Here is a 12,244-nt window from a genome sequence, read left to right on the forward strand (position 1 = left end):
CTCACGGCGTCTAATTTTAGAGAAGCGATTCAGTTTTATTTGTTTTAATACAAAAATTTGTAATCAAACCGCTCTGGAATATTTTGGAGACTTATTTGTAAAAGCGTCTCGGACCCGTTGATCATACACACGCACCATGGCATTTTTAAAAATTAGTTTTACGATGGTGATTGACACGAACATTTTATTTCTTAAATAATGTCTGTTAGTAATAAAGTGCTTGTATTTGAAAAAAAAGACTAAATAGTTTGATATTTGGAAGCTTGTTTAGGTGTTGTAAATATATAGAAAAAAAATTTTGTAAGGAAATATGTTTCTCGAACTATTGGTAATGTTGAATAATTATTTAAAGCATTTATTAACAACACATTCAATTTTTCATAGCAAAGAATAACAAAACAAAAAATTACAAAAATATTTTTATAGTTAATTTATAGCTAGCAAAAATAAAATCTATTGAAGGTTTTTCACATTAACATTTAATTTCTTGAATAATATCAATTGGTAATGTAGTGCTGGCATTTCAAAACTGAAACTAAATTGTTATTGGTTTGAAGCTTGCTATGTCTATTGTCCAATAACAAATTTTGTAATAAAATGTTTTAAGTAAGTGTAAATGTTTGAAGTACGTGTGAATAAGTAATAGTGTAGAAAATTTGAGGAATGAACATAATTGTTTTTTGAAAGTAATTAACATACTTTAACTTACCATTAAAATGTATTTTTGTTTCAACATTTTTTGTACTTTTTATTATCATTAATTTTCATTCTTATTTTGACATTTTATCTTCACAAACGCTAACTTAGAAAAAAGTTTGATTAGAAAATCTTGTATAAACAAAAAAATTAGTAAGGACAGTTTTAAATAAAAATTAAAATTGAAAAAATATACTTGATGGTGTTTTACATTAACATTTAATTTCTTGAATAACAGTCCAAGAAAATTGGCATTTAAATACGAAGTTTTGGTAAAAACTTGAATTTTTGATGTAAGTTACTTTAAAAATCATAAAACGAATTGTGAAGGAAATAAGAAAGAAAGAGAAATAAATAAAATTATTTTTTCGAAATTTCTAGAAACTACGACTAGAAAAAAAAGGTCAAATAAAAGTTGTAGAGCGAAAGAAAAATAGAGAATCCAATTTTACATAAAAATGGTCTCTATACTTTTTTGCTCAAATCAAAATTAAGCAAAATAGAGTGGCTAGAAGCTGGAGACAACTTTTATTGCAACATTTTTTTTTCAAAGTCCTTATCGTTTCTCTGAGGTTTAAAAAAAACACTTTATTTATATTTTTCGCCCTTTCTCGGGGTGAATTTAAAAAATCTTAATTAAAATTAAAATTTTTCCAAACAAATTGAATAAAAATGTTAAATATATGAATTTTTCAGCAACTTATAATTTTTTAAAATACAAGTTTTGCAAGGAAATATGTTTCTCTAACTATTGGTAATGTTGCATAATTATTTAAAGCCTTTATTAACTACATATTCAACTTTTCATAGCAAAGAATAACAAAACAAAAAATTACAAAAATAAAATCTTTTGAAGGTTTTTCACATTAACATTTAATTTCTTGAATAATATCAATTGGTATGTAGTGTTGGTATTTCAAAACTGAAACTAAATTTTTATTGTTTTGAAGCTTGCTATGTCTATTGTCCAAAAACATATTTTGTAATAAAATGTTTTAGGTAAGTGTAAATGTTTGAAGTACGTGTGAATAAGTAGAAAATTTGAGGAATGAGCATAATTGTTTTTCGAAAGTAATTAACATACTTTAACTTACCATTAAAATGTATTTTTGTTTCAACATTTTTTGTACTTTTTATTATCATTAATTTTCATTCTTATTTTGACATTTTATCTTCACAAACGCTAACTTAGAAAAAAGTTTGATTAGAAAATCTTGTATAAACAAAAATATAAGTAAAGACAGTTTTAAATAAAAATTAAAATTGAAAAAATATACTTGATGGTGTTTTACATTAACATTTAATTTCTTGAACAACAGTTCAAGAAAATTGGCATTCAAATATGAAGTTTTGGTAAAAACTTGAATTTTTGATATAAGTTACTTTAAAAAATCATAAAACGAATTGTGAAGGAAATAAGAAAGAAAGAGAAATAAATAAAATTATTTTTTCGAAATTTCGGATAAACGATAAGGACTAGAAAAAAAAGGTCAAATAAAAGTTGTAGAGCGAAAGAAAAATAGAGAATCCAGTTTTACATAAAAATGGACTCTATACTTTTTTGCTCAAATCAAAATTAAGCAAAATAGAGTGGCTAGAAGCTAGGGGGCGGCTTTTATTGAAACATTTTTTTTTCAAAGGCTTTATCGTTTTCTCTGTGGTTTAGAACAAAACACATTATTTATATTTTTCACCCCTTCTAGGGATGAATTTAAAAAAATTATAATTGAATTTTAAATTTTTTTAAACAAATTGAATAAAAATGTTAAATATATGAATTTTTCAGCAACTTATAATTTTTTAAAAAACAAGTTTTGCAAGGAAATATGTTTCTCTAACTATTGGCAATATTGAATAATTATTTAAAGCATTTATTAATTACACATTCAATTTTTCATAGCAGAGAATAACAAAACAAGAAATTACTAGAAGCTAAGCCGCAGCTTTTATTGAAACATTTTTTTAAAGTCCTTATCGTTTCCCTGTGGTTTGGAAAAAACGCATTATTTATATTTTTCCCCCCTTCTCGGGGTGAATTTAAAAAAATCTTAATTGAAATTTAAAATTTTCCAGACAAATTTTATAAAAAATTTAATTATTTTTTTTTAAGGTTCACCCCCGAGAAGGGGTGAAATAAATAAATAAAATTATTTTTTCGAAATTTCGGATAAACGATACGGACTAGAAAAAAATTCAAATAAAAGTTGTAGAGCGAAAGAAAAATAGAGAATCCAGTTTTACATAAAAATCAAAATTAAGCAAAATAGAGGTGGCTAGAAGCTAGGGGGCAGCTTTTATTGAAACATTTTTTTTTCAAACACACATTATATTTTTCACCCCTCCTCGGGGTGAATTTAAAAAATCTTAATAGAAATTTAAAATTTTTCAAACAAATTGAATAAAAATATTAAATATACGAATTTTTCAGCAACTTATATTTTTTTAAGCTTCAACTTTCATCCCGTAGCTTTATATTAACCGTATCTCGGTTAATTTTGATCTGAGCAAAAAAAGTATTGAGATCACTTAGAATTTGACGTTCCACAACTTTTATGAACTTTTTTTTCTGGTTCTTACCGTTTCTCCGAAATTTTAAAAAAATAATTTTATTCATTTATTTCACCCCGTCTCAGGAGTGAATTTAAATAATATTGTACAATTCGTTTTTAGATCTTTCAAAGTAACTTATATCAAAAATTAAAGTTTTAACTAAAACTTCTTATTTAAAGGCCTATTTTCGTGGACTATAATATCAATTGGTAATGTCGTGCTGAAATACCAGCCAATACCAAACCAAACCAAAAACTAAAACAAAATTATTATTGTTTTGAAGCTTGCTATGTCTGTTTAATATCTAAAAACCAATTTTATAATAAAATGTTTGTCTAACATTATTGGCTACACTACATATCTCGTAAATTTTGCTATGTATTGCAGAAAGTTTGTTCGAATAAAATTTGGCAAACATTTAAATAATTCAAGGTACAAAATTTTGTCATTTAAAGTAAAAACATATTAATAAACTTAATTTATAATTTTTTACAATTCCTTCCAAATTTCCCTTTAGTTAAAAAAAATAGGAAATATCTGATCTAATTCTAATTATAAGATTTTACAAGGATAATTATCTTATTATTATTTATCTTTCAAGAATTTTTTCAAGAGTGATTAAATTTTCTTTTATATAACAAGAGACACAAACAGGTAAGAACAAACATAATAATTTGCTTAAGTAATTAAGTAATTTTTCTTAGTAAGCATTTTTATTCAAAATTCATCCAGTGTCTGTATTTCAAGATGGATATTTTATTTTATATTGTACCGATAAAAAACAAATCTAGCTTCAAAATATCTGCCTAACTACTTAAGGTTTCTGATAATTTTATTCAAACCTATATTTGAATTGAAGGACATATTGTAATAACAGGATAAGTCACTCAACCAGGAATCAGTTTTATTAACTAGTAACTAGTATTTTTCTTGCCTTTTATCCAACAAATTTGTTAGATAAATACTTAGCGAGTTAAACAAAACTAACTCTAAAAAAACTCTTCAAATTTATTAATAATTAAATTTACACATTTTTTCATAACTGCGAAGCCTAATAATTCAGAATTATGTATTTGAGTTTATAATCATCTGCTGATGATGCTAACATGGTTAGCGAAACGCGCGTCCAGTGTAAAAGTAAAAGTGTTTTGGTGTATTGTGGTGATTTAGTGTAATTTTATTTTGCTGTGTAACACCAAAGGTTCCAACCCTCAACTGTAATAAGCATATCATGTTATTACAATAAGCCCTTCAATTCAATTCATCAAGTAAAACTATCATAAACATATCTTTTTTTCCACTTTACAGAAACTACATTCGTATAAAATTCGGTAATAAATATTTCATATAATCACAAATATAAACTTTCGATATTTATCTAAAAAAATATTTCTAATAGTCATAGTTTAAAGTTGATTCATTTAAGGTTCTTGCAAACTGTCCATATCTTTTCTTGTAAATTATTAATTGTAAAAAATAAGAAATATGTGAATAGAGTTATGGTAAAATTTTAAAATTAGTTTGTAGATGATTGATTCAATCATATAATTACAAAAGGATAACTGTTTTGTATGAAGATTAATTTAGAAATTAATTTCTATCCTTTTATAAAACAGGCTTGGTGAATTTAAAATACAATAATTATTCTTATGTGGATTTTTGTATAATAATATATATTTTTAAGAATTAAATACTCATTTACAATATTTTTATGCATTAAAATTGTTAAGTAATTTTAAAGAATAAACACATATGTATTAACATTTTACTATATAACTTCATTTTATTTTTCTTTGTATTTTCTATATTTTGCTTTATTAGTCTATTCTATTTTTATGTATTTTATCTTTTCAAATTTAAATTAGAAAAATTTTAATTAAAAATGTTGTTGGTATGAACTAAAAAGTATTGAAATTGAAATACCTATTTGTATACAATTTGGTAAGAAATATTTAAATAAATTAAAATATATTTTTTTGGCGAGATTTTTGAAAATGTATTCTGAGAGAATTCATTTTGTAGAATGTAGAATGTTTAGGAGGAGAGTTAATCACCGCGACCTTACATATCTATTGTGTGTTCCCCTTTCTTGATTTATAACGATTTATAACTCATCATACAGTCTCAGGGCTTTAACAAAAGCCAGTATCTGAGACGGCTCCACAGAGGCCAGTGCTCTACATCCTCGATATCAGCCGTACCAAAGTTCATGGCACAAATAGTCGTCGTCTCAGCACACTCAGTGATAAGGTGTTCTGGTGTTTCCCCATTTTCCCCACAGAATCTGCATTCGCCGTTATTTCTCAGCTTCAGCCTACTGAGATGTTCGTTGAGCAGACAGTGTTCTGTTAGAAACCCCGTGACAATCCGAAGATTGTTTTTACTTAAATCAAGGAAAACCTTTGATTTTTCTCTGTCGTAAGTTCTGGGGAACTTTTTCGGGTGTCTTAGACCGTTGGAGGACACCCATCCCAGGTTACAGATGGAGTCTTCCTGATTCTTCAGTTCTGCTTTCAAGCTACATCATTTGCTTTCTTATTGCCTTCTATCCCTTGGTGAGCAGGCACCCAGAGTAGGAGGACTTTATTTTCTTTGCCTAATTTGTTGAGTTTCTCTAGACATTCTTTGACCAACTTCGAATTGATGGTTACTGAGTTGATCGCGTTTAGTGCTGCTTAACTATCGGATAGGATGGCAATTTCCTGTTTTTGATAGTTCCTATCTAAGATAAATTGTACGCATCTTTCGATAGCGTAAATTTTTGCCTGAAGGATACTGGGGTAGGTGCCCATTGGTTCGGAGTATTTAGTTCTCGGCCCAAATACTCCTATCCCTGTCCCTACTTTGGTTTTAGAAGCATCAGTATACCACGTTATGGTTATGTCTTTTACAAGCCGAGTAAGGGCGTTTCTTCCTTCCGAGAAGCCATTTTAGTTCACATAATTTAAGGCTGATATAATGTATAACAATTAAAGTCTCGTTTAGAACTGTTGACATATTTTTTTAACTTATAATAAAAGGTATATATTATTGTATATGTATTTATATATTGCATATTTGATTTATGTATACGAGTATTATAAAAACTTTTAAAAAACGTTTTTTTAACAAACGTTTGCGACTCGACATAAAATAAAGGTTATTTTAAGATTTAAATATCCATGTATGAAATAAAAATTGTAGGTACTAGTTTTCTTTTTTTAAAATCGATCAGAACTTAATTTAGTATAATACAAAAAAATAAATTTTAGTTTTCAATATTTTTATAATGTATTCAGGAATCATATATTTGAGTAGTTTGAAAAATGCATTGCCAAACACTAAAACATTAAAATACTTTATATTAGAATGTAATTTTATTCCTAGAAATTATTGGAAAGGAAGGAACAAACTAGAATCTACACATAAAGACTAAATTAGGGCAACGGCCCAGCTACGTCGAAACACCGGTTCCCATTAGAACACCGAAGTTAAGCGACGTAGGGCGATGCTAGTGGATGGACGGGTGACCGGTTCGAAACTTTGCATCGTACTGTTGTCCAAAAGGGAAAAGTCTAAAATCTATTGATACACACTGCTCATTCACGCCGGTTCAAGGCCGGATGAGATCGGATATCTCGTGAGTAAGAGTTAATTTAGACACTTCCTAAGTCGGTAGGCCATTGACCATGATTGGGCCGAGGAGCGCGGTTCGGATTCCACGTAAACATGTAGGTCCCGTCCAGTTTAGCCATTGCAGCAGAAAGGAGACGTTAACTTGAACCTCAAAAAAAAAGACTAAATTATAATATTTCATTTATTTTTATTTATACATAAATTGACTAGACAAAAATTTGGTAGTGTTCTTGACTAAGCTACTGCATGTTTTGAAACAAGAAAATCACAAAAATACTTCTAAATTCTTTAAGTTCATTAAAACAACGTTAAAGAAATGTTGAAATATAAAATTACATCGTATTTACTTAAAAAAATTGTGTTGAAAATAAAAAATAAATGTTAATACAGCTTAATATATAAATTTCTACTCATTGGTAGATTCGTATCTTCGATTTTTACATATGGTTTTTTTCTTTTATACTGGACATCTAATTATCTCAGCAATTTGATAATAATTCCATTGAGAACATATACAAAATATTTACAAGAATTTACATATTTATATTAAAAATCACATAGTAAAAACATTTCTTTTTCTCTAATATACTAAACTTCTACAAATTACTACAAGTAATAGAAAAATTAATTCATTACTGGTTATTTTACATTTTATTTTATTAACTTAAATTAGTTCATTTAATAGTTACAAATAACAAAAATTTGTAATTATGAATAATGTTTTTTAAAAATATGAATTCTTGATACGCGGTATCAAATTTAAATGCTACAAATATACCTAATATATATTTTATAGGATTATCAAAATTGAAATAAAGATTTAAAAAAATTAATAACAATTTAAAAAGTATATTCTTACTCCAACAAAAAGGATGAGATTAAAACAATCTCTAGTAACACTAGTAATATTTATAAATTTAATTGCTTTTTAATCTGCGATTGATGATTATTTAATTTAAAAGAATACTTATTTATTTACATAAACATATATGTAAATCTTGCAGCATATGTAAAGCTTCTTTGGGGTGCAGTCCCACTAGTTCCTAGATTTTTTTTTCTCGCTAGTCAGTCGATACTACTGTCTGCCTATACATATATGTATAAGTATTTTACAACTAAAAATATACGGAAGATCGTAGTTTAAAGGCTTGTTTGTGTTTACTACATTATCAAGGTTTACACTTGGTTTACCAAACTTTCTAAATAAAATTTAGATACGGTTTGTTTATACTTCTGTATGCATATATATAAAAAAAACTGTTAAAACCGTAAATAATTAAATATTTTTAAGAATCTATAGCTAAATTATGAACGTAGCATTAAAGTATTAAAAAAAAGTCTGCTCTTAATATGCCGCTATTTATGCACCAAAGGCATTAGTAGTACGATAATGCCTGGAGACCGAACAAGAAATAGATATTTGTAACAGGCTGTGCATTAACATAATATACTAACGTCCATTATTCATACAACATTTTGTTTTTGTTAATACTTTGTAACGCCAAAATTTTCCTGAATTACAAGGTATTTATTATCAAAAATATTGAGAGGCGTTATATATTACAATCTCTCCAAAAAAATCCTATATGGGTATTTTGCCACTGCAAAAATATCTACAAAATAAAATAGTTATTTTTTTTTTCAAAAAAGAGTTTTTTTTTCAATAAAATAGTTATTTTTTTTTTTTTTCAAAAAAGAAAAACTATTTTATTTTGTAGATTTTCTTGCAGTGGCGAAATGCCCATATACGATTCTTTTTGGAGAGATGAATCCGCCACATAGGTATAGACAATTTTAGATTAGAATGTTCTATAAAATGGAGCATAAAATCTATGAGCTTTTTGGTAAGTAGTAAATAACTAGGGTATTTGTTCCTAGTAGTATAAGTACTAGATAATTAAAATATAAATTTAAAGTTTGGTTGTGAAAGTATTTTTTTAATAAAAAAATAAGTAAAATATATAGAATATCAGAAAAAATATGAATTCAAAAAATTCTAATTTGTCTTAGCTTAACAGTATAAAAGTAGCATTTAAACAGGACACCAATAGTACAGAAAATAAAACAGTTTATATCAGAATATAATTTTTAAACTCCTACCCATACTCAGCCATTCATAACATAATTTATGCAATTGTAGATAATCTGATAGATTTCACCATTAATAGCTTATTTCCAGAAGAAAATATTTAAAGCTATTAATCAGGAAACCCACTTTCTCTGTATGTAAATACTTTTGATGTGTGTTATGAGTGTTTTGCAAGTACAGGAGGTGGATTTCATTACTTTTTTTAAGGTGGCACCTTGCTGGTCGCTTTATTTAGATAAATAAATGTTTTTATTTAAATAAATAAAGGGACCGTACTAGCTAAGGATAAAACGTTGTACCGCTTGTACAGCGAAAACAGGTTTGTTGGTAAACAAATTTCTGTCTTGCTTGATCTTGGATTCTACACAAATTTGTCTAGAAAAATAGTTACAATGGTAAATAAAACCATAAATTATCAATTTTAGTACAAAAATTAGGGTTTTTGCTCGAAAACTCTCGAGAGATTTATCTTTAGTCGAGACCAGAAATAAATAACTCAACGCCTCGTGAACTTAAGAAATCAGTTCCATGCGAATAATAGATAATATCCAAAGTCAAATTCCAGTGCAATTCAGACTTTTTTCCGGAGGAATTTTTCGACATTGCAAAACCAAGGACCTTAAACTCGATAATGATTTACTGGAATTTCAACTAAAAAAGTTCATTCAAACAGCTGTAGTCATTACTGCTTTGTACATTTTTTCAATAGTAAGCGTTCGTTGGCCAGTATACTCAACTAAAAAATACTAATTTCAGTTATTTCAGTCTACTGGAAAACAAACGCTTACTTTTGAAAAAATGTACAAAGCTGTAAATACTATAGCTACTATGACTATAGTAAGCCAACATAGACAGAGAATGATCGTGTTTTCTCGTTATCGAAAAACATTGTCACTAAAACAAGAAACCGCCTCAGATGACGCTGTTAATGCCCTTGTATTTCTGAGAGTTTATTTTATAACGAAAAAGCTTTGAATAAAAAATTTGATTTCTTTAGAGGAGTTTGCAGCTTACTGGTATAGTTTTAGTTGGCATACTATGCTCAAATTTAAATATTACTATTGAAAGCTAATAAGGATTTGTTTAACCTTTTATGCCTCTATTATTGGAAATCAGCCTTTCCAGTAATAAAAAAAACAATCCTGAAAAATATAAATAGTTTTGATAGTTTATAAAAGTTTCTACTGGAAAAAAGCTATTAAAGGTTACAAAATCACCAGTTATGATGTTTTTGATGCTAAATTTTAATTAATATATAATAATATATAATTTTTGCTCTTTCAATAAGATACAAAGGTTCGTAAATATCAAATTAAAAAAATACGTTTAAATAATTACATTTAACTTACAAAGCGATTCTGACAGTTTAATATACAACTACTTAGTAAATTATCTACTTCGGTATACAAAAAATTCATCCGTATACAAATCGTATATCTAGATAAATTCAGTATTAAGACGGATCAAGATTAACTCTACTTGTTACTTATTAACCTAAATGTAATTTATATTCATATTTACACATTGCAAAATAATTTTAAGTGTGCTGTGCTGTGTATAAAATTAGATGACAGAAGGTCAATTGATTTGCAATCGCAAAATTCAATAGGTCTAAAAAAGAGGGATGTCTTCTACGAAAAACAATATGGTGGCAAAAATTTCCTAGAAACTTAAAAACATTCCAATTACCTATACTTACATAAAATTAACCAAAAAATTTCTAAAAAATATTTGGATAAATGGAAATGAAATCTTTAAATAAAAACGTTTCAAAATCTATCACATATTTTTTTGCAGATAACATACGGAATTCGGATGCCTGATAACGGCTTGTATTTTATGTAATTTTTTTTTAGATGTCGGCTATCGAAATATTCCCTGACTCGTTTTACTAAAAATGCAGTTTATAAATAAATGCAGGACTTTGTGACAAGATTTTATATTAGAAATTGTAACAATACAATATAGTTTCTATTATTATTAGTAGTAACAATATAACCTAGTTTATATCTTTACCTCAATTTTAATCCCTTGAAAATATTTTTTAAACCCTAACTAATAATACACTCACAGGCACGAAAATCGGACACCGGATGATTTTTAAGCGATTTTTAGCTAAATTATTTGACTTTTTATGTATCTCTTTCTATATTAAAAATGACAGTTGCCATCTGTCAATTATACGAGAGAAAAAAAAAATATTATTTTGATGACTAATATTTTTTTTATAATTTCTTTTTTTTTAATTCTTTAATAATGCGTATTCTGAATTGGGAGAAACTTCTAGTGGCGTACCTCAAGGGAGCATTTTGGGGCCTATATTGTTCTTGATTTATGCTTTTGACTTGCCTAAAGCAGATGAGCGATGTCATATACACTTGTATGCAGATGATGTCCAACTGTATCTAGACTGTTCCATTGAGGGGGCTCGGGACACTATAGATGTTATCAACAACGACATTCGCATGTTCTCAGACTGGTGTAGTGAACATGGATTGAGAATAGATCCAACCAAAACTATGGCTATTTGTATTGGCAATAAAAAAACTAACACATATCTTACGTCCAATTTAAATTTAAATATTGATAATGTTATACTTCAATGGACTAACAGTGCAAGGAGCCTGGGTGTCGACTTGGATAATGACTTGAGCTTTTCGAATCAGTGTAGTAAAGTCTATCAAATGTCCATGTTTAATGTCAGAATATAAGTCAATATATTCAAGTCGATATCCTCATATCGATTCTTGCAGCCAAGTATATTATGCATTCTTACCCAAATATAATAAGCTATAAACACCAGAACGCCGGTATGAGGTTTGTGTGCAATTTATCTTATCAAGATCATATTAGTCCTCACCTAAAACGTTTAAAGGAACCAGAGATGCGCGAAAGATTGGAATATTTGTATGTGATGTTATTAAATAAAATATTTAAAAATAAAATCTCCATTTACTTAATAAAATTAATTATTAATAGATCTCAAATTCATAGTGTCAACATCAGAGTTAATTATTTTACAGTCCCTCAGCACACTACATCAAAATACAAAGATGGTTTTTCCTATATGGCTCCTATCTTATTAAATAAATTTATAGATGACTTGAATTTGCCTTATACACAGTTACAGTTTAAAAGTAATGTACGATCTAAAATTGGGATGTCACCATATTTCAATTAATACCTTAGGTTTAGAATCCTAGTTTTAGTTTAATTTTTTTTTAATGTAATATCTAGGTAAAGTCTAGGAAACATGTTTTTTATTAAATTTCATAAGGTGGAGTGGAAGAATGG

This window comes from Sitophilus oryzae, unplaced genomic scaffold (genome assembly GCF_002938485.1).
Source record: "Sitophilus oryzae breed Bouriz unplaced genomic scaffold, Soryzae_2.0 scaffold_1373_pilon_pilon, whole genome shotgun sequence".
Classification (NCBI taxonomy): domain Eukaryota; kingdom Metazoa; phylum Arthropoda; class Insecta; order Coleoptera; family Curculionidae; genus Sitophilus; species Sitophilus oryzae.